The 25,151-nt window shown below is 38.1% G+C and overlaps 1 protein-coding gene across 4 annotated transcripts in view; it reads right to left on the bottom strand.

Moving 5' to 3' along the window:
• The window catches only part of OXR1 (oxidation resistance 1), a 470,813-nt gene that overhangs the window by 379,146 nt on the left and 66,516 nt on the right, over positions 1–25,151 (bottom strand). The gene's annotated exons all lie outside the window — the stretch shown is intronic.

Genomic DNA, 25,151 nt, shown 5'->3' with positions numbered 1-25,151 from the left:
TTGGAGATACATCTAAAACAGCGGCTCAAAGGTGAAGAGCTTCCCCAGATTTGGAGATACGTCTAAAACAGTGGCTCAAAGGTGAAGAGCTTCCCCAGATTTGGAGATATATCTAAAACAGTGGCTCAAAGGTGAAGAGCTTCCCCAGATTTGGAGATAACGTCTAAAACAGTGGCTCAAAGGTAAAGAGCTTCCCCAGATTTGGAGATACATCTAAACAGCTGCTCTAAGGTGAAGAGCTTCCCAGATTTGGAGATACATCTAAACAGCTGCTCTAAGGTGAAGAGCTTCCCAGATTTGGAGATACATCTAAACAGCTGCTCTAAGGTGAAGAGCTTCCCAAGATTTGGAGATACATCTAAAACAGCTAATCCTGCCATGTTTTGAGCAATTCTGCTTATCAGAGAATTGTCTCACATAAGATTTGGTAATCTGTCTGCAAATGTAACCCCATGGCTAGGTCTGCAGCCTTATACCCTACGAAGTCACTCTCCTTCCTCCACAAACTGTTTCAGTCCCAGGATAGTCTGTTAAGGACTGTCAACTGTTTACATCTGATGCAGCATAGCAGTGTCACTGAGGACATGGACGTGAGCTCTCCCTGACCATGTGGCCTCAAGAGATGCAGTTATCTATGAAGTGTGTGATAACAAGGCACCTCCTTCACGGGATTGTGAGAACATTAAATGAGATAATGTAATAAATATTAATTATCATTAATGATATCATCATCATAAGCTGCAATGGTTTTTTTTTTTTTTCTTTTGAGATAGTCTCACTATGTCACCCTTGGTAGAGTGCCAAGGTGTCACAGCTCACAGTAACCTCAAACTCTTGGGCTTAAGCGATTCTTTTGCCTCAGCCTCCCATGTAGCCAGAACCACAGGCACCCATCATAACGCCTGCCTATTTTTTGGTTGTAGTTGGCCCAGGCTGAATTTGAACCCACTAGCTCCAGTGGGTATGTGGTTGGCACCCTAGCCACTGAGCTACAGATGCCAAGCCCTCCAATGGGTCTTTATTATTATCATTATAAAATCATAGCTGTGTACACTTAATGCGATCAAGGGGCACCATACACTGGTTTTATAGACCATTTGACATATTTTCATCACACTGGTTAACATAGCCTTCCTGGCATTTTCTCAGTTATTGTGTTAAGACATTTGTATTCTACATTTACTAAGTTTAACATGTACCCTTGTAAGATGCACTGCAGGTGTAATCCCACCCTCCCTCCCCTCACTTTCCCCCTTCCCCATATTCTTAGGTTATAAGTGGGTTATAGCTTTCATATGAAAGCCATAAATTAGTTTCATAGTAGGGCTGAGTACATTAGGTACTTTTTCTTCCATTGTTGAGATACTTTACTAAGAAGAATATGTTCCAGCTCCATCCATGTAAACATGAAAGAGGTAAAGTCTCCATCTTTCTTTAAGGCTGCATAATATTCCATGGTATACATGTACCATAATTTGCTAGTCCTTTCATGGGTTGATGGGCATTTGGGCTTCTTCCATGATTTAGCAATTAGGAATAGGGCTGCAATAAACATTCTGGTACAAATATCTTTGTTGGAATGTGATTTTTGGTCTTCTGGGTATATGCCTAGTAGAGGAATTATAAGATTGAATGGCAGATCTATTTTTAGATCTCTAATTGTTCTCCAAACATCTTTCCAAAAAGAATGTATTAATTTGCATTCCCACCAGTAGTGTAGAAGTGTTCCCTTTTCTCCACATCCACGCCAACATCTCTGGTCTTGGGCTTTTGTGATATGGGCTAGTCTTACTGGAGTTAGATGATATCTCAAAGTAGTTTTGATTTGCATTTCTCTGATGATTAAAGATGATGAGCATTTTTTCATATGTCTGTAGGCTGTGCGTCTGTCTTCTTCAGAGAAGTTTCTCTTCAAGTCCCTTGCCCAGCCTGCCATGGGATCACTTGTTCTTTTCTTGCTTATACGTTTGAGTTCTCTGTGGATTCTGGTTATTAAACCTTTGTCAGAGACATAGCCTGTAAATATCTTCTCCCATTCTGAGGGCTGTTTGCTTGCTTTACTTACTGTGTTCTTGGCTGTGCAGAAGCTTTTAGTTTGATCAGGTCCCAGTAGTGTATTTTTGAAGCTGCTTCAATTGCCCGGGGGCATCCTCCTCATAAAATACTTGCCCAGACCGATTTCTTCAAGAGTTTTCCCTGCACCCTCTTAAGGAATTTTTATAGTTTCATGTCTTAAGTTTAAATCTTTAATCCAGTGAGAGTCTATCTTAGTTAACAGTGAAAGGTGTGGGTTCAGTTTCAGTCTTCTGAGGCGGAGCAAGATGGCAGCCGAGTAACAGCTTCCTTGCATCTGGGCACCGTGAGTCTGGGGAGATAGGACTCCAGGCATCTCTGGCTGGTGGGAACTGCCTATCATCACTCCTATGAAAATACAGGGAGTCAGCGAGAGACTTCTGGACCCCAAGAGGAGGACTAAAACAGTGGAAAGCCGGCAAGTGGTCGCGTGTGTTCAATCCGTCTAAACCCGCCCACAACTGTAAGTTCAGTAGCAGCGAGACTGCAAACAAGAAAGGCCTTACCTGTGAACTGTTTTGATGTCCTTGGACTTGGCACTGAGTTGAACTGCCTTGGGGAAGGCCTGAGCGGGAGTGCGGAGAACTTTGGCCGTTGTCTAGGGCCCCAGTCTGAGCCGCTGAGCCAGACGGAGCTGATAGTGTTTGGTGGTGGGTCACACGGATCCATTGCAGTGATCTGCCCCGGCAAGCTCTGCCCTCAGGGTCGCAGAGCTAGAAACGGGTGGGAGCTGGTAACCCAGCAACCAAGTAGCCTAAGGGTGGGGTCTGAGCCGCCTTGCAGCCCTAACCCTCAGGGGCAGAGTGAGATCGGTTTTGGCACACTGAGTAAGTGCATAGCCACTTCAGCAGCGATTCCAGCGAGAAAGCTGGGAAAGCTTCTGCTCAGCAAGTTTACAAGTTCAAAGTGCCTTTTAAGTAGGCTGAAGAGAGATTTAGGGTGTCTACCTGCTGGGGTTTGAGAAATCAGCAGCCTCCAGTCGTATCAGAACTGTGACTAACATCTCATACCCCAGAAGACCACGTGTTGCCCAGACAATATTCAATAACATATACAAACTGCTTTGTTTTTGGTTGTGTATTTTTTTCTTCTTTTTTTTTTTTTTGGTTTGGTTGTTTTTTTGTTTGTTTATTTTGACGTTGCTGATGTTCTTTTGTTTTTTTAATTTCAATCTTTTCCACACAGATCCCTTTTTCTTTCTCAGTTTCAGTCTTCTATAGGTTGCCAGCCTGTTCACCCAGCACCATTTGTTTTATAGGGAATCTTTCCGCACTGAATGTTTTTAATTGGCTTGTAAAAGATCAAGTAACGGTAAGTAGCTGGGTTCACCTCTTGTTTCTCTTCTCCAATGGGTCTTAAGGTTACCTAATACTTTTAATTCAAACATCCTTATCAGATGCAGTTCTATCTTTGTACTTACCTCTGATGTACAGGCTTCATTTTGCCAACCTTTTCTACAATATGATAGTGAGAAGTAAGCACCATACTGTCCACATGATTAACTATCACTGCAGACAAATGAAGTTTTCCCACTTGCCAGTTTGCTCTTGTTCCATACTTTTATTAATGCCCCTATTATAATAGATATGGGAGCTCATCACACTTTGGGTTTATATTGGCTTTATGGAAAATTGAAATTTCTAGGTGTTTTCCTAAGAGCTAATATTATGCCAAGTCTTTCTCATTCTGCAGTTTTATATATTTGTTTTTTTTTAATCCTAAGTGATACATGATAAAAGAATTCTGCTTCAAGGCAGCTCTAATTTGGCTATGATTTATGGGGTCAGACCTTTTAGGTAAATACAGTACAACTAAATGCAGATGATTCCTATGGTATGGTATTTAAGATCCAATTGTATATCTGTCTCTACCACCAGACTCTGAAGCTTGAGTTTCCTTCTTGATCATCATTTAATCTTTTGGCCAAAATTGTGCTTTCTGTATATGCTCATCTTCTAACTTCTATAAAGCAAAGTAATGGTTTGCTCTCTGTGTCTTGTTCACACATGTGCAGATAATCTTGACATATTTGTGAGCATTGCATCAATTTCTTCATAATGCAGTATTTCCAGTGATGCAGTGACAAGGGCACACATCTGGCTTACAAGCAATGCTTCATTTTAAGGCCATCTTGTAGCTGCCCAGAGGATGTAATACATATCATCAATAACACATTTCAAACCAATACAACACAGCCTATTACAGGTGCTGAAAATAAATCTAGAGGTACAGAAACCAGTGATGTTAAGTATGTAAAAGTCGTGGGAATTTTACACAGAGAAATATATAAGCAACTTTTTGCTATAACCTAATTAAAATACTGATCAACACTGTTCTTGTCTCATTTCACAAGCAACTAAAAGGATGACACTGCCTGTATGATCATTTATTATTAACAATTGGAAAACATGATTCCTATTAAAACAGACACCTTGAAATGAACGTGTTCTCCAGAGTTATGGTTATCAATCTTTCTTTTCTCATATTCTTCAAGTCTCCCTCCTCCCTATCCTTTGAGGCATCCAAAAAAATAAAAAAGTTAAAGGAGTATTAAAGCTCTTCCTTCCAAGTAAGCTCAGTATTTCTCCTCTTTAGAGTTACTATAGATCCACAAATTCAGAGTAGGTAAGGGCCAAGGCTTAGGATATTAGCTGATAGAACATCAAACCATTTCCCTCCACCTGCTTGGGTAAGTTATTTCACCTGAATTAGCCTTAGCTTTCTCATATTAAAGTTGTAATTATTCAACTCTCACGATAGGTATAAAGATTTGGGGGGATTACGTTATAGAGCACCTAGCACAGTGGACAGTATGGAAAGCTCTCCCATACAATCTCACACCCCAAAGGGAAAATACACTGTGATTCACAGACCTGGATGTGAGAAGTTGGAATAGAGAAGAAAATACCAAATTTCTCAGACCCTCTGGAAGAGCTAAGTTGCAAGACAGGAAAGCAGTGATCATACTCACAGCCCACACTCAGACACCTGGTTTCCCATAGTATTGAGTACATTGGATACTTTTTCCCCCATTCTTGAGATACTTTACTAAGAAGAATGTGTTTCAACTCCATCCAGGTAAACACAAAAGATATAAAGTCTCCATCTTTTCCTATGGCTAAATAGTACTCTATGGCATACATATACCAGAGTTAATCCATTCATGGGTTGATTGACATTTAAACCATTTTAAATGGGTGAATTATATGGCATATGAATGCTATCTCAATAAAGCTATTATATTAAAAAATACCCGAGAACCAGAATGGGCAGGAATGGCCTCCAGCAATATACATAACCTCTTTGACCGCTTTAAACATCAAGAAACCAAAAATCACATATCAAAAACTGGTCCAGCATTTATATCAATTAAATTCCACAAGTAATGGGGAAAAAAGCACGCTCCTGTATGCTGATAATGTTCTCCTCCTATCAAAAGACAACTTTAAGAAACAGCTGACACTTAGTTAATATTACCCAAAAGATCTTTTGCATATCAATTATCTAAAGTTATTATTTTTGGCAGTCACACCACAAATCTATAAATCTAGATTCTAGAATGGTAATTTTTATACCATCTGCTCTTAAACTTCAGCATACATCAGAATCATCTAGAGATCTAAACAAAATATAGATTGCTAACTGTCATCCCCAGAATTTCTGATGCAGTAGGGTTGGATGGAGCCTTTAATAAGTTCCCAGGTGACGCTGATTCTGCAAGCCCAGGACCACACTTTAAGAGCTGTTCATAATTCTACACTAACCTATTTAGCATTTTTGTGGTGGTACTCATGGCTAACTTATCTTGATTAGCTTAAATATAGTAGTGCTCAAAAATCACACCTGTTGTGTCAGCTATATGGTAGAAGGACTGAGGGAGAGAAAGCTATCGTGTGAGGCAGAATCAGTAGTGCACTGAACGGGCTGACTTTTGAACTAGAAACACACAGCAAGACTGAGGCATGGCAGCAGGAGTGGAATCAGAAGATCCCAAAGAAAGTCAGACATCAGGGAATAGATGAATGCCAGAGAACTAGAAGAGAAATCCAAAGTATTGCTCCTGGGAGGGAGGAGGGGAGCAATGAGATGACAGTCACTAGGCCATCACTGCATTCTAATTGGCCTCTGATTTCTCCTTTACATGTGGCCCAAAGGTACACCAGTCCCTGACACGTGGCTATGGGGCCATTTCTGCAGTGCTGTGAGCTTCACTATGGGGCTAAGATACTTGTCCTCTTTACTTCCAGAGTTAGCCCTTGCAATAACCTGTTCTTACTTGAGGTAGCCTTGAGTGGGTATCTTTCCTTAAAAGTTAAATTAACAAATTCCCAAAAAGATCATGACATGACAGGTTGATGAGTCAGCCCTAATAAAATGATGCTTGGTATTAGCATGTACTTATTATGGACTTTTTGTTCAGTATTTGATAACCACGTGATATGATCGACAAAAACAAAACAGAGGACAATGAAATAAAAGTGCTCCTGTTGCTCATAAAGGAACACACAACTAGGAGAAGAACATAGCAGCTCATGCTGTACTAGGTCAAACCAAACCTGGTCTTTGTCTTTCAGTTATCACCGTATTTTCAAGAGAAGCAAAGACAAAACTAAGGCATGCCAAGGATAGTGTAAAAGGGCCTGGAACTCACATAACTGAGTAAGAGTTAAAGGAATGGCTATGTTTAATTTGAGAAAATTTAGAGAAAGGAAGAAGACAGAAAGAAAATAGCTTTTGTCTAATGGTTTACTGCTGTCCAAATAATATCAATTTGAAAGAGAAAAATTATTTCAAAGTCTAAGTTTGGAAGACCCAGATTATTGTATTTCCCTCTTAAATATCTCCAGAGTAGTTTACTGCAGGCCATGTAGTAGGTACTCAACAAATATTCTGCCCCCAAAAACAATTTCTTAGGTACCAAAATTAGGTAATCTATTGTTTGAGCTATAGTTTCCAGAAATAATTGGACTGTAGTTCTCCCCCCTCCTGTGTAGTATCTATTGGGATATACCATGAAATTAATGCTCTGTGGAAGACAAGTGGGGAACTGTTACATTAGACATAGCAAATATGCCTCTAAATAAAATAATCCTAAAATTCTGAGAGGTTAAGGCAGGTGGATTGCCTGAGCTCACAAGTTTGAGACCAGCCTGGGCCAGAGAGAGACCCCGTCTCTAAAAAATAGCCAGGCATTGTGGCAGGTGCCTGTAGTCACAGCTACTTGGAAGACTGAGGCAAGATAATCACTTAAGCCCAAGAGTTTCAGGTTGCTATCAGCTTATGCCATGGCACTGTACCGAGAGTGACAAAGTAAAATTCTGTCTCAAAAAAAAAAAAAGTTCCAGTTAGAGTAGTAGACTTCGATCCAATACAAAGGGTGACACTTATATTAATTAGGAGAGCCCAAAAGCATAATGGGTAGTCCTGTGGCTGGGTTTTCAAAAAAGTCTATATTACCACTTGCTGGTGTTTCTGTTTAGGTAATTAGTTGAACTAGATCAGTGGTTTCCAGATGCTTATATTAATGAAACTATAAATTTGGAAGTTAGAAGTGGAGGCTAACTTTTGGGCTAACCGTTTCTACTTATATCAATTAGAGACAATATTGACCATTTATTCAATAAATTTAATAATTGAAAAATGTAAATTAATAATTTAATAAAAAGGGTGAACATTTTAATACAAAAAAGTCATGAAGTACATCATATTTACCCAGACTAAAGAAAAAAAATCAGTCATCTAGACGCAATTTTATCTTTATTTTTCTCATTTTGTAACAAGATACATTGTCACTGACTGGCCCTTATTCAGTGTAACCAATGCCCTATACAGTGGCACAGCTTTATTCCAGAAAATGTTCTACAATTTTAGGTAAATATCCCGTTAACGTCAGACAATAATTTATGATGATGAGGAAAGGCTAAAAGACAGTGAGAAAGGGCAGCAGATGATAGAACATGGTTCAGAAGACATTTCCCCAAAGAGCAGAGGTTAGAAATCAAAAGGACAGAATGGGAACAGAGCTGTTTTAATTTTTTTGAATATCAGGAAAATTTTCACCTTAGCTCAAAAGAGCCACAGCTGTAATTCACAGATGGAAATACATCCACAGAACTCCTCAGTAACCAGGGATGAATGTCTACATGCAATAGATATAGGATAGTCCTAGGTGAGGCAAATCACTTCACATCCTCCTGCTCCAATGTTGGGCTTTTTGCTCCCCCTTTTCAACCAAAATCCTTGAGCCATAGAATATACACACTCTCTGTCCGAGAGTGTCCTTTTCTGAGTGCAAAGCACCAGCTGAGCTCCTGGTGTCAGGACTGTACGGGAGGACCCTATCCTTTTCCAAGTAGTCAGATGTTTAGTAGAGATTTTAACCGAGAAACTGAAGTTTCACAAATCTCCCCCCGTAAGTTCTGGTAACAATTATAGCTCAATGTTTGACTTTAATTAATCACTTTTATAACCTGCCAAATATAATAAGCATTTTATATGATCATTTTATTCTCCAAAAGCTTAAAATCTGAATTAGAAAATAATCTGGAGGGATAGCAAGCAAATGCTCCCTTCAAGAAAATTACTTTCTCATTTCATGAGAACCTAGAAATAATAAACAATGAACACTTTCACAATGCAAGTAAACTAATAAAGGTCTCTTAATTTTTTCATATCATCTTCTCAGTGACTTCAAGTATCCAGATCATTTTCCATAAAAACATAGAAAGGAACAATATGGATTGAAAGATCATCGAAATTTCAATGAGCCTTGTTGAATGAAAATTCTCTATCTGAATGCAATTTTATGATGCTTCAAAAACCTCAGGGAAAATATCTAAATGAAAACACACCCAGGGATACCACTTATCTGAATTTCAATTTCTTTTGTCATAGCCATGAAAGCACTTTGTATCAGTAATCTAAAACCAAAGAGTAGTTAACCTAATCTAATTTTTTTTGTCAATTGCTGGAATAAAACCAATTTTCAATTACAGCAGGAGTCTACAAAGCTAGTGCGCATAAAGCTGAAACACCATCTGGAACAATGATATCCCTCCTATATGAGATTTATCAGTCAGAAAAGATGGTGGATCCCCAGAACCCCAGCTTTCCACTATGAGCTCGCAACTGAAATCGGAAGGCCTGGGGCACCTGGCTCTTCAGAGTCACCCATCACTGGAGATAATTCTATCCCTGCTGCTGCTGGGCTTGCCTAACTTCTGAATCTGGTAAAAATTATGCACCATTTTATCTAAATGACCTAGATCAAAGAAAAATTTTCACTTCAAGTCAACCTTGTATCTATAATTAACAGTGTCAACTCATCAAATATCATATATGTGACCTCTATGAGCCTAAAGGTGAAAACATTTAACTTTCCAAATTCTAGGTAATGAAAATTCATTCAATGGATCAAGCCTAGTTATTATGAAAAATAGACATTTATTAATACTTGGAAATAGCATTAACAAGTTAAATAGTATTGAACAATTCACTAATTTTGACCATAGTGGAAAAAAAAAAAATGAACCACTAGCAAGAAAACTTTAGTGCTATCTGATAAAGAAAATGTAATTCTTAAAAAGAGAAGTAAAATGCACAAATGTTAAATATGACTATAAAGAAGTAACAGGGAAAAAAGTAATTGTAACCCTATGGAGATATTTACCAGACATCAAACGGTAAATATCCACAGGAAGGATGAATTAGCCATGTCTCCTTATATCAGCAATGACTTATGCATATCTAGTGAAAGAAGACTCTAATAAGTTAGATATTTATATACTCATAAGATCATTTTATCCATGTCTATGCAATCAAGTCACATCAAAGCTCTCTCAATATGCTGAATCTACCAACCCACAGTGCCAAATGAAGGTGGCGGACATCCATGAATAACTTCTGTGATGGGTCATAGAAGATGACGGGTCATACCACTGACAATACTTTGGTTTGGAGCCTCTGGATTTCTAGTCCACCAGAGGTTCCAAATGTTTTAAATTTATTTTCCAATTAAAAAAAAAAAACAGCACTACCACCATAAAACATAAAGAAAACCTTAACTTCTATCTATAACCAGTATCATAAAATAAACTGTATTTTACCATGAAAAGCATAGAAAGGTCCAAATAAAGATGATGTTTTTCCAAGAAAGGACACTTAGTAATTTTATTCCAACATCCTCTCCACAGCATATATTAGCACTTGGATAGATGTGGTATTCCATCTGATTCCTCACTAAAACCACATATACACAATAAACAACTCTGAACAACAAACAACTGTATACAGTAGGTGGTTCATTCTTTAATATACTTTTGTGTTTATATCTTAAAATTAGCCTTTAAGTTTATTGGGGAGGGAAGAGATTTAAAAATAAGCATAAAATGCAAGTTGGACAACTATAATATACTCATCTCTTGGTATCCGTGAGGGATTGGTTCCAGAACTTCATGAAGATGCCAAAAGATCCCACCTGAAGGATGCCCATGTTCCTGATATAAAATGGTATGGTATTTGCATATAACCTATGAGCATCCTCCCATATACCATAAATCATCTCTAGATTTTTTTTAATGCCTAATACAATGCCTACACAATGCTACATTCCCATTCATTCAATATAGTACTTCACATGTGGCAAATTCAAGTTTTGCTTTTTGGAACATTATAACATTATAACACTTCCCTCCCCACCATATTTTCAATCTATGGTTGGTTGAATCTATGAATGTGGAACTCATGCATATGGAGGATTGATTGTATAATCTCAATTTCCACATAAAAACAATTAAAACAATGATATGGTTATCTCAACAGGTGCAGAAAAATCATTTGATAAAATCCATCACACTTCCATGATTAAAACCCTCAATAAAAGAGGTATAGAAGGAACATTCCCCAAAATAATAAAAGCCACATATGATAACATCATACTGATGAGGTAAAATTGAAAGCATTTCCCTAAGAATTTCCCCAAGACGACACCCACAATAACCATTCCCATTCAACATAGTACCAGAAATATCAGCCAGAGCACTCAGCAAGGGAAAGGAATTAAGAGCATTCAGATTTGAAAAGAGGAGGCTAAACTATTCTTGTTTGTCAATGATATTATCTTATATCTAGAAAACCCTAAAGACTCCTCCCAAAGATTCCTAGAATTGATTAATTCAATAAAATCTCACATGAAAAAATTAACATACACAAATCACTAATCTTTCAATATACTATTAATAGCCAAGCTGAGAATCAAATCAAGAACTCAATATCATTCACAACAGCTTCTAAAAAAACTGAACCCCTAGGAATATATTTAACCAAGGAGGTGAGAGATCTCTACAAGGACAACTACGAATCACTGATGAAGGAAATCACAAATGACACAAACAAATGGAAAAGCACCCCGTCCATGTTCATAGATGGGAAGAATAAATCTTGTTAACAGACCCATACTACCCAAAGTGACTTACAGATTCAATGTGATTCCCACTAAAATATCAACATAATTTTTCACAGAATTAAAAAAAATCCCAAGTTTCATATGGAATAAAAAAAGTGTGAATAGTTGGAACATTCCTAAGCAGAGAGAAAAAACAAAAATGGAGATTTATGAAAAAATTTAAACAGTCTAAAAACAAGGTATCTTTCTGGGTTTTTGTTTGTCTGTTTGTTTGTTTTGAGACAGAGTCTCACTCAGTCACCCTGAGGTAGAGTGCTCTGATGTCACAGCTCACAGCAACCTCAAACCCTTGTACTCAAGCAATCGTCTTGCCTCAGCCTCCTGAGTAGCTGGGACTATAAGCACCCACCACAAAGCCCAGCTATTTTTAGAGACAGAATCTCACTCATGCTCAGCCTGGTGTTGAACTCGTGAGCTGAAGCAATCCACCTACCTGTTCCTCCCAGAGTGCTAGGACTAGGGGCGTGAGCCATCTCTGGCTACTGGTCTTTATCTTAAACGTTCAAGTTCCCAGAGGGCTAGTATTTAGTAACTCTATCTTTAAGGGGTGGAATGAATTGCCCAGTTTTCAGTTAGAAACTATTTGTGGGATAATGCACTGTATTTGTGGGATAATTCAGCTCTGAGAATGACAAAAGGATGTATTTCATATTCTTTGACCTGGATTATATTCAAAAGGAAAATGATACCTGTGACCCATTACCAATCCCCCCAAAGCACTTAGTTTCCGTGTTTGCATTTTTCCCCCAATACTGGTTGTGAGATTGTGATGATCAAACAACTATTTCTAACACCTCTGACCAAGAGGAAGTTTGAGAAGGAGGGCTGGTCAAGGTGACAGGTTTAGGCTTTGGCTATGAAAGGGAAAAGAGATAATTAGTCCCTGTGGGGAGGCTTCACAAGAAAGCAAACTCTTCTAAGAGAACCAAAGCTTACTCAAAAATTCTTCAAAGACATGACTTATATATAGTTTGCATTAGTTTTTAGGAAAACAAATAAAATATATTACTAATTATTTGATTATTCAATTAGAAATAATTTGAGGTAGTTATAAGAAGAAAACTATCTAGAAGTTTCCTATACTTGTTTAATTTTTAAAAATCTTTTTCTACTAAAGGCACATAGCTCAAAGCCCAAACTGGCTGAGGATCTGAAATGATTTGGCTGGTTAGCCTCTCCCAATCTCATGATGAAATTCCATGCCCAATGGTGGAGGGGGAGGGTTGGTGGGTGGGAGGTGTTTGGGTCATAGGAGGCAGATCCCTCCCAGATGGCTTGGTGCCCTCCCCAAGATAAACAGTGAGTTCTTGCTTTACTAATTCATGGGAATTAATTAGCTGGTTTGGTTGTTTAAAGGAAGCTCCCTCTCCTGCCAGGTGAGATGCCTGCACCCCCTTCACCTTCTGCTTTGATTGGAAGCTCCCTGAAATCTTCACCAGAGCAGACGTGGGCACAATGCTTCCTGTACAGCTCACAGCACCATAAACCAAACAATCCTCTTTTCTTTATAAATTACCCAGTTTCGGGTGCTTCCTTCATAGAACGTATAACAGATTAATACCAAATTACAAAAATGCAGCAATTAACATAAAGTGTCAATCTCACACCCGCATAGTATTAATCACTTTTAAAATAAAGAAATTTCAATTTGAAAAGGCAGATTTTGAATAGAAAGACATTACAATTTTGCAGAACTCATTAAATTGGCTTTAATCCAAATAGTTCTACTTTACCTTTAAAGTTTTATGTAATTTTGGGGGAAACATTTCTATTCCTTTTAAGCTTTTGTTTGCTTATTTATTCTCTTCTACTCTCCTAGGTTATTTTCTCCTAATGGTTTCTCCAAATCTAATTTATTCTTCTCGGTTCTGTCTCTACTCCCATTTCCACTTAACATGAAGATTTTTTGGTTGTAGGCTCCCACTTACTTCCCAGTACCTTAATGTAACATTCATTTAACATGTGCTTCTCTTTTTTGCAGTTTTTGGCTGGGGCCGGGTTTGAACGTACCACCTGTGCTGCCTATGGCTCAAAGGAGTAGGGCGCCGGCCCCACATGCTGGTGGTGGGTTCAAACCCAGCCCTGGCCAAAAAAAAAAAAAACAGTATTCTTAGGGTGGCACCTGTGGCTCAAGGAGTAGGGCACCAGCCCCATATACCAGAGGTGGTGGGTTAAAGCCCAGCCACCCGACCAAAACTGCAAAAAAAAGAAAAGACTTAACATGCACTTACTAAGCTGAAATGCATGTATTATCTCACCAACTAAGCTTTTCCTACCACACAGATGTCCCTTTTTTTTTAACTAGAAATATCAGCTTTATAGACGCATGTATGTCTAACCTTTCTCTTTTATTCTTTTATTCCATTTTTTTTGAAATTCTGTTTTTCTCTTTATTATAAAACCAGAGCTTAAGAACATCCTTTATAATCTCTGCTTATCCACATTTTCCTCTCTCCCCTACCTGCTGCAGGTCCTGATTCCTCCAAAAATAGACACAATTCAAGTCTCCACTTACTCTGCCATTGCAAATGCAAGTACATTAAGACTGTCTCTGAGAGCCCACAATTTAACAGCATAATAAACAAGGAGTTTGCAGAACAGTGGCTATGGCAATTGATCTTTCCCCCACCTTAGAATAAACTGCCTGCTTCTGACTCTCCAAAACTATCTCCTCGTAAATGCAGACACTGAAGAATAATGTGAAATTGTCATTTCTCCATTTACTCATTAAAGAACATCTTTTTGTTGTTGTTGTTGTTGTTTTTGTTGCAGTTTTTGGCCAGGGCTGGGCTCGAACCCACCATCCTTGGCATATGGAGCCAGTTCCCTACTCCTTGAGCCACAGGTGCCGCCCAGAACATCTTAAATATAAATAGTGTGAATAACTGATGATGTTTCTACAGTTCTGATTTTGCAACTTTCTCTAACTTAGGAGTCTAAAAAAAAGTATTACTTTTAGATAGAAATGATAATTCAAGTTATTTTTCATCTTCTACTAGAGTATTGTTGAACTTGCCAATATTCATAATAGTATTTTAAACTCTAAGCATATTCAACAAAGGCCATTAATCACTTGTAAATTGGGTCAATATTTTAATAAGTTACACAATCCAGACTTTGTTATTTTTCCAATTTTTGCCAAGCACCAGTTTAGATGCATATAAACTAAACTAGTCCATCGCTCTAATTGTGCATAACAGGATATTTTGTTACCTTTTGATAAAATTCATTAGTCAACTCCAATATTTCTTAGACAATCATCACTACATTGCTCAATATAATTAAATTGGATAAAAGGGATAGCATACATGATGTTATTAAAATAAAAAAATGAGATAAATATACAAGACATTTTATCAGAAATTTATTACATTCATCAGAGCCTTGATGTCTGCAATCCAGGTAGCTGCAGTAAGATAGGGCATTACAGATATCATGAATGGCATAGTAATTTGTGCCCCAATAATATGTGAATAATTTTCCCTACAGCAGAAGTAAAAGAAAGTTAGAAGATGTCTGAACGTCTATAAAGTAATTGACACTACTGTTACACAACGGTACACCAGATATTACACGTGAAGACGTGGCTTCATATCAATCAAATGGAGTGATGGCCATAGGAACTACACAGTGAAAGCAGAAGACGGGCAAAATATCTGCATACTTTAAGTCCATTTTTGAAAAAAAAAAGTGTGTATATGCAGAAAATAACGCACCTCAGGATTTTAAACAGTGATTTTCTGTGAATGGTAGAATTTAGGTCACTTTTTAATATCTGCTTTCATTGTCTATAGTGTTGACTATAATTAGCTAATTATAATTAACTTATTTCTTTATATTTAGAAACACATGCAAGTGATGTATATTTATTTCTGAAAAATAAGCCATTTCATCCCAAGTAAGAAAAACAAATATCAGGGAGGCGGAGCAAGATGGCAGCCGAGTAACAGCTTCCTTGCATCTGGGCACCGTGAGTCTGGGGAGATAGGACTCCAGGCATCTCTGGCTGGTGGGATCTGCCTATCATCACCCCTGAGAGGATACAGGGAGTCAGCAAGAGACTTCTGGACCCCAAGAGGAGGACTAAAACAGTGGTAAACCGGCAAGTGGTTGCGTGTGTTCAATCCGTCTAAACCCGCCCGCAACTGTAAGTTCAGTAGCAGCGAGACTGCAAACCAGAAAGGCCTTACCTGTGAACTGTTTTGGTGTCTTTGGACTTGGCACTCAGCTGAACTGCCTTGGGGAGAGCCTGAGCGGGAGTGCGGAGAACTTTGGCCTTTGTCTAGGGCCCCAGTCTGAGCCGCTGAGCCAGATGGAGCTAATAGTGTTTGGCTCTGGGTCACAGGCAGACATTGTGACCGATCTGCCCCGGTAAGCTCCGCCCTCAGGGTCGCAGAGCTAGAATTGGGTGGGAGCTGGTAACCCAGCGAACAAGTAGCCTAAGGGCGGGGTCTTCGCCGCCTTGCAGCCCTAACCCTCCGGGGCAGAGGAAGAACAGTTTTGGCACACAGGGTAAGTGGATAGCCACTTCAGCAGTGATTCCAGCGGCAAGCACTTCCCTGGGAAAGCTTCTGCTCAGCAAGTGAACAAGTTCAAAGTGCCATTTAAGTGGGCTGAAGAAAGATTTAGGGTGTCTACGTGCTGGGGTTTGAGAAACTAGCAGCCTCCAGTCGTATCAGAACTGTGATTAACATCTCATATCCCAGAAGACCACCTGTTGCCCAGACAATATTCAATAACATATACATACTGCTTTCTTTTTGGTTGTGTTTTTTTTTTTTTTTTTTTTTGGTTTGGTTGATTTTTTTGTTTATTTTGATGTTGCTGATTGTTGTTTTGTTTTTTAAGTTCAACCTTTTCCATACAGATCCTTTTTCTTTCTCAATTTTTCTAGTTTAATTATCATTTCCCATTGCTGCCTATTTCAATAATTAGAACTTCATTTTTCTTAGCGTTTCTACCGCTATTATTTGGTTTTTCCAGCCAATTTTATCCCGTAAAGTTTTCTGTTTGCTTGTTTTGGTTTGATTTATAGCATTTTTGTCTTTCCTCTCTACTTGGTGGAGGTGGGGTACTGTGTCTGATCAGGTTAGCAAAGAGCTGCTGACCTCAAGTGAATCACCCAACTGGGCACCCCCAGAAGGTGTTTTTTTTTTTAAGGTTGTATCAAAGTACCCTACTGTACACCTATATTGCTCTGTCTCTCTCTTTCTGTGCCTCTCTTCTTTTTGTCAATATTCCTTTTACCCACCCCCTCTCCTTTCTCTATTTTTCTTTTTTTTTTTTTCTTATCACTCAGTCATCCTTTCTTTCATCCCTTTTTTGCTCTTCAACCTTCTCACCCTTCTGGTCCTGTAAACCTTAGTCCACAGGCACGGGAACTTAAAGAGCAAGAGGAAGTGAAAGGAAAATTAGGGCAAGGAAACAGATAAAAGAAATCACTCATGAGGAAGAATCAGCAGAAAACTCCAGGCAACATGAAGAACCAGTCCAGAACAACCCCGCCAAAGGACCATGAGGTAACTACTGCAGAGGATTCCACCTATAAAGAAATGTTAGGAATGACAGAAAGGGAATTTAGAATACACATGTTGAAAACAATGAAAGAAATGATGGAAACAATGAAGGAAACTGCTAATAAAGTAGAAAATAACCAAAAGGAAATTCAAAAACAGAATCAAATAAGACATGAATGATATGAAGAATATAAAAAGGATATAGCAGAGCTGAAGGATCTGAATCAGTCAATCAGGGAAATTAAAGATGCGATGGAAAGTATCAGCAACAGGTTAGACCATGCAGAAGAAAGAATTTCAGAGGTAGAAGACAAAGTTTTTGAGATAACTGAGATAGTAAAAGAGGCAGAAAAGAAGAGAAAGAAAGCAGAACATTCACTGTCAGAATTATGGGACTTTATGAAGCATTCCAACATACGAGTTATAGGAATTCCAGAAGGGGAAGAAGAATGCCCCAGAGGAATGGAAGCCATACTAGAGAATATTATAAAAGAAAATTTCCCAAATATCACCAAAGATTATGACACACTGCTTTCAGAGGGATATCGGACCCCAGGTCGCCTCAACTCTAACCAAGCTTCTCCAAGACACATTGTGATGAACCTGTCCAAAGTCAAGACAAAAGAAAAGATTCTGCAAGCTGCCAGGAGTAAGCGCCAGTTGACCTACAGGGGCAAATCCATCAGAGTGACCGCAGACTTCTCTAATGAAACTTTCCAAGCAAGAAGACAATGGTCATCTACCTTTAATCTACTTAAACAGAACAATTTCCAGCCCAGAATTCTGTACCCTGCTAAGCTAAGCTTCAAAATTGACAGAGAAATCAAATTATGTACGGATATACAAACACTTGAGGAAATTCGCCACAACAAGACCAGCTCTACAGGAAATACTTCAACCTGTTCTGCACACTGACCACCACAATGGATCAGCAGCAAAGTAAGAACTCAGAAATTAAAGGACAGAACCTAACCTCCACACTGATGCAAAAGATAAAACTAAGCAATGGACTCTCACAAAATAAGACGAATAGAATACTACCACACTTATCAATTATCTCAATAAATGTTAATGGCTTGAATTCCCCACTGAAGAGACATAGATTGGTTGACTGGATTAAAAAACACAAGCCATCCACTTGCTGTCTGCAAGAAACACACCTGGCTTCAAAAGACAAATTAAAGCTCTGAGTCAAGGGTTGGAAGACAATTTTTCAGGCAAATGGAATTTAGAAGAAAACAGGAGTTGTAATCTTATTTTCAGATACATGTGGATTTAAAGCAACTCAAGTCAAAAAAGACAAAGACGGTCACTTTATATTGGTCAAGGGAAAAATACAATAAGAAGACATTTCAATTCTAAATATTTATGCACCCAATTTAAATGCTCCCAGATTCTTAAAACAGACCTTACTCAGTCTGAGCAATATGATATCTGATAATACCATAATAACAGGGGACCTTAACACTCCTCTTACAGAGCTAGATAGATCCTCTAAACTGAAATTAAACAAGGATATAAGAGATTTAAATGAGACCCTAGAACAATTGTGCTTGATAGACGCATATAGAACACTCCATCCCAAAGATAAAGAATATACATTCTTCTCATCACCCCATGGAACATTCTCCAAAATTGATCATATCCTGGGACACAAAACAAATATCAACAGAATCAAAAGAATTGAAATCTGACCTTGTATCTTCTCAGACCATAAGGCACTAAAGGTGGAACTCAATTCTAACAAAAATGCTCGACCCCACCCAAAGGCATGGAAATTAAACAATCTTCTGTTGAATAACAGATGGGTGCAGGAAGACATAAAACAGGAAATCATTAACTTCCTTGAGCATAACAACAATGAAGACACAAGCTACCAAAACCTGTGGGATACTGCAAAAGCAGTTTTGAGAGGAAAATTCATCGCTTTAGATGCCTACATTCGAAAAACAGAAAGAGAGCACATCAACAATCTCACAAGAGATCTCATGGAATTGGAAAAAGAAGAACAATCTAAGCCTAAACTCAGTAGAAGAAAAGAAATATCCAAAATCAAATCAGAGATCAATGAAATTGAAAACAAAAGAATCATTCAGAAAATTAATGAAACAAGGAGTTGGTTTTTTGAAAAAATAAATAAAATAGATAAACCATTGGCCATACTAACGAGGAATAGAAAAGTAAAATCTCTAGTAACCTCAATCAGAAATGATAAAGGGGAAATAACAACTGATCCCACAGAGAGATCATCTCTGAATACTACCAAAAACTCCATGCCCAGAAATTTGACAATGTGAAAGAAATGGATCAATATTTGGAATCACACACTCTCCCTAGACTCAGACAGGAATAAATAGAGCTCCTGAACAGACCAATTTCAAGCACTGAGATCGAAGAAACAATAAAAAATCTTCCAACCAAAAAATGCCCTGGCCAGATGGCTTCACTCCAGAATTCTATCAAACCTTCAAGGAAGAGCTTATTCCTGTACTGCAGAAATTATTCCAAAAAATTGAGGAAGAAGGAATCTTCCCCAACACATTCTATGAAGCAAACATCACCCTGATACCAAAACCAGGAAAAGACCCAAACAAAAAAGAAAATTTCAGACCAATCTCACTCATGAATATAGATGCAAAAAATCTCAACAAAATTCTATCCAATAGATTACAGCTTATCATCAAAAAAGTCATTCATCATAATCAAGTAGGCTTCATCCCAGGGATGCAAGGCTGGTTTAATATACACAAGTCTACAAATGTTATCCACCATATTAACAGAGGCAAAAATAAAGATCACATGATCCTCTCAATAGATGCAGAAAAAGCATTTGATAAAATCCAGCATCCTTTTCTAATTAGAACACTGAAGAGTATAGGTATAGGTGGCACATTTCTAAGACTGATTGAAGCTATCTATGACAAACCCACAGACAATATTTTACTGAATGGAGTAAAACTGAAAGCTTTTCCTCTTAGAACTGGAACCAGACAAGGTTGTCCTCTGTCACCTTTACTATTCAACGTAGTGCTGGAAGTTCTAGCCAATACAATTAGGCAAGACAAGGAAATAAAGGGAATCCAGATGGGAGCAGAGGAAGTCAAACTCTCCCTCTTTGCTGACGACATGATCTTATACTTAGAGAACCCCAAAGACTCAACCACAAGACTCCTAGAAGTCATCAAAAAATACAGTAATGTTTCAGGATATAAAATCAATGTCCACAAGTCAGTAGCCTTTGTGTACACCAATAACAGTCAAGATGAGAAGCTAATTAAGGACACAACTCCCTTCACCATAGTTTCAAAGAAAATGAAATACCTAGGAATATACCTAACGAAGGAGGTGAAGGACCTCTATAAAGAAAACTATGAAATCCTCAGAAAGGAAATAGCAGAGGATATTAACAAATGGAAGAACATACCATGCTCATGGATGGGAAGAATCAACATTGTTAAAATGTCTATACTTCCCAAAGCAATCTACCTATTCAATGCCATTCCTATCAAAATACCAACATCGTACTTTCAAGATTTGGAAAAAATGATTCTGCGTTTTGTATGGAACCGGAAAAAACCCTGTATAGCTAAGGCAGTTCTCTGTAACAAAAATAAAGCTGGGGGCATCAGCATACCAGATTTTAGTCTGTACTACAAAGCCATAGTGCTCAAGACAGCATGGTACTGGCACAAAAACAGAGACATAGACACTTGGAATCGAATTGAAAACCAAGAAATGAAACTAACATTTTACAACCACCTAATCTTTGATAAACCAAACAAGAATGTACCTTGGGGGAAAGACTCCCTATTCAATAAATGGTGTTGGGAGAATTGGATGTCTACATGTAAAAGACTGAAACTGGACCCACACCTTTCCCCACTCACAAAAATTGATTCAAGATGGATAAAGGACTTAAACTTAAGGCATGAAACAATAAAAATCCTCCAAGAAAGCATAGGAAAAACACTGGAAGATATTGGCCTGGGGAAAGACTTCATGAAGAAGACTGCCAAGGCAATTGCAACAACAAAAAAATAAACAAATGGGACTTCATTAAACTGAAAAGCTTCTGTACAGCTAAGGAGACAATAACCAAAGCAAAGAGACAACCTACACAATGGGAAAGGATATTTGCATATTTTTAATCAGACAAAAGCTTGATAACTAGGATCTATAGAGAACTCAAATTAATCCACATGATAAAAGCCAACAATCCCTTACATCAATGGGCAAGAGACATGAATAGAACTTTCTCTAAAGACGATAGACGAATGGCTAACAAACACATGAAAAAATGTTCATCATCTCTATACATTAGAGAAATGCAAATCAAAACAACCCTGAGATATCATCTAACCCCAGTGAGAATGGCCCACATCACAAAATCTCAAAACTGCAGATGCTGGCGTGGATGTGGAGAGAAGGGAACACTTTTACACTGCTGGTGGGACTGCAAACTAGTACAACCTTTCTGGAAGGAAGTATGGAGAAACCTCAAAGCACTCAAGCTACACCTCCCATTTGATCCTGCAATCCCATTACTGGGCATCTACCCAGAAGGAAAAAAATCCTTTTATCATAAGGACACTTGTACTAGACTGTTTATTGCAGCCCAATTTACAATCGCCAAAATGTGGAAACAGCCTAAATGCCCACCAACCCAGGAATGGATTAACAAGCTGTGGTATATGTATACCATGGAATACTATACGGCCATTAAAAAAAATGGAGACATTACAGCCTTAGTATTAACCTGGATGGACGTGGAAGACATTATTCTTAGTAAAGCATCACAAGAATGGAGAAGCATGAATCCTATGTACTCAATTTTGTTATGAGGACAATTAATGACAATTATGGTTATGGGCGGGAAACAGAAAGAGGGAAGGAGGGAGGGGGGTGGGGCCTTGGTGTGTGTCACACTTTATGGGGCAAGACATGATTGCAAGAGGGACTTTACCTAACAATTGCAATCAGTGTAACCTGGCTTATTGTACCCTCAATGAATCCCCAACAATAAAAAAAAAAAAAAAACAACAACAAAAAAAACAAATATCTACTTTGTTGCCAAAAATACTCTGGACATAGCATTCACCTTTTAGAGCATTGCCCACATTAAAACAGTTATTTGATTTAGTCTCTTGACTAAAAAATGAGCTTCAAAAGAGATCCATTGCTTTTGATCACAACTTATCCCTGTGCGCAGCATCATGGTGCATTATAGATGTTCAGTAAGTTTTGACTGGTTACTTGAATTCTTCACTATCATCCAGTGACTTCTTTCTCCAATTACCTGGGTTTAGGTGAATTACCTTCACCTCTGCAAGAAGCCATCTAGTCTTTAAAATGCTTTGGGACAAAAACTAAAGTGTGTGTAGGAATCACAGTAAAAAATAATTTGTGGGCAAAAAAATATCATTTGGCAAAATCAGTTGCACCCCATTAGGATCTCTTTCAAAATACTGAGCTCCTTCGCTACTAAGTCAAGAGCTTTTTACTCTGTCAGCTCCCACTATTTCAGTGTTACAATAGATAAGTTGACCAGTACTTTCTCTCCTGTTAATCTTCTGTGCTACCAGAAACACAGATGATCTGTCCCTCAGATCATACCCTGGAATCTGTCGCCCATTCATGCATTTCTGCCATTGATTTTGCATATCATGATGTTTCATCTCAACCAGAATCAACCCCCGCATTGTCTCCCTCTGCTAATTATTTATTAAACAGGAATATTCACAAAGCATCTCCTTATATCTCCATAAGACTCTTTAAATCAGTTCCTACTGCTTCCTTTTTCTGATTGAGACTAGTTTCCTGAAAACTTGGAAGTATCCAACATTGTATTTTTCTTTTCTTTTTTTTTTTAGAATCTGCAAGAAAGAGGCAAGTTATTTTATATATTTTTTCAAGTATCACATACATAACTACTAGAGTGAGAAAAGTATTTTTTAATACATGGGAAAGGATAATTTTCTAAACAGGGTATTTAAAAGTTGGGAATATTGCTTGGATAGTTCTAATTGTGCACATGAGTTCCCAAGTTACATTTTTTAAATTCCTAAGTTGCCTGTGAGGATCACAATAGGCACCCACGCTCCCTACATTACACCTCAGAGTTAAATTTTAAAATCAACACATGGATGTGGTTAGATATATACAGCATCATGTTCACAGATTAAAGAATGTTTTGACTGTGCACTCAGAGCTAATATTAACAAGAAACCAAGCAGAGAGAGTCTGGCAGAAGTGGGTCTCGGAACAGTCACAGAGACATACACTAGCAGAGCTACTCTAACTCTGGACGCGAAGAAGCTGCCCTGTGAGGCCAACCTCAGTGTCTCTTATTGACAACTATGTCCTGCCAGGTGTACCCTTTCCTATTTCCTTTGGACATTGGAAGCATAACTGTCCTTGTTAAGATTATGTGATCATCTGCCAAACTTCTGATTTAGGTCCCCATGTGGTTTTCCACAACTGTAAGAGGATGCACCAGTCACCCGTGTCGAATACGGCATGCACTTAAACGTTACATGTCTCCTTTTTAAATGAACAATCTGTTGACCCAGTTAATTTTCCAATTGTCAGTATTTTCTCGTCTTAGTTTTTGGATTTCAAAAACAGAGAGCCATGTTGTGGACTATAATAACTTTGCTAAATCAATGTAACTTTATGAGGGATCCCCACAGAGAATTGATGAGTGTCTATGCTTCCCTATTCAAATGTTTATAAGACAGCGATCCCAAAATATAAATTAGAAGATTTAGGAAATATAAACCAATTACAAAGGTGAATATGAAAAAAGAAGGCATGGGTAAACTAGGTATAAACGATACAAATCAGTGACTTTTTTGCATGTCTTATATTTACTTTCTTTTTCCCTTCTCTTCCAGCATTTGGGTAGCTCAAATGCCAAGAGTAGGACTATGGAGATGCCAAACATCACACAGCTGTCTGGTGAGATGACCCTGGTGAGATAAATGAAGGGCTCCCTCTGTCCAAATCTAACTGGGAGCACTGGTTGTAGCTAGAACCAAGGACACCGTGGAATGAAAATATGAAAGAATCGTTTCTGTATAATTTGAACATGCAACATAGAAAGAATTTCTATAAATTCCATATATATGAATTCTGTAAGATACTGTTCTAGAAGATACTATTTTATAAGATCACTACTTTAAGTTTCTTTTAGAATGATAACATTTATTTACCACTGAACTACCTACCTGCTTTGTATTTTTACACTCCTTTCCAATTCATTCACTTAGAGGACATTTGCTAAATTCCAGATGTTCTCCTAAACCACTGGAACCAGGACACAGATCTCCTCGGGGTTCACTGTGTCTTGGATGACCATTCATCACATCCTCACACCACATAAAAGCAGTTAATAGAGGCACACGCTGAGGATAGGCCCCCATGTCGGCCCTCCCTGACTCTGAACCAAGCCTCTCTGCCCTCTAACTTGACATAGGACTTTCAGGTCTATTTTAATCCCTGCCCCCTTGGGCATGCTGCCTGATTTTTAAGGATCCTTCATTCACACACATGCTTTCCAGGGGTATAAGTCCTTTAAATACACGTGTGTTTCCCAGGGAGTTCAAAAGGGTTCACAAGTCCCACAGAAATTATATGTTTTAAAAATTTTAATGACAATTTTATTTTAATAATCATATAGGAAGAAAACATATTGTGCCGTAATAATTCACACTTTAAATACATTTTATTTTTCAATTTTTTTCCACAGACTATATTTTAGCTCCTTTCATTCTTTATGTTTTTCAAGCTGAAACCCTCAGCACCCAGGCCTAAGGATCCAGGGATATATTCTAGAGTCCATAAAAAGTAGGTCCTTCAGAAACACTACAGTAAATCCATATAAATAATTACACCCTTTACCCTCAAGAAATTGCTTACTTAACTAAAAATAAATGTATGAAGCTAAGCTGAATCAGGAAACGAACTCTTTAATCTCATGCTGTCTCTATTTGCAGCACAAATTGAAGAGCATGGATGAAATGGGCTCTTTCGGAAATGGAGAAGATTACCAGATTTTCCTTACATTCACACACTGAATACTGTGCAATTATAAATATCAC

Source organism: Nycticebus coucang, chromosome 13 (assembly GCF_027406575.1).
Source record: "Nycticebus coucang isolate mNycCou1 chromosome 13, mNycCou1.pri, whole genome shotgun sequence".
Lineage (NCBI taxonomy): Eukaryota > Metazoa > Chordata > Mammalia > Primates > Lorisidae > Nycticebus > Nycticebus coucang.
The sequence above is the reverse complement of the archived record's forward strand: the minus strand, read 5'-3'. Positions and strand labels throughout refer to the sequence as shown.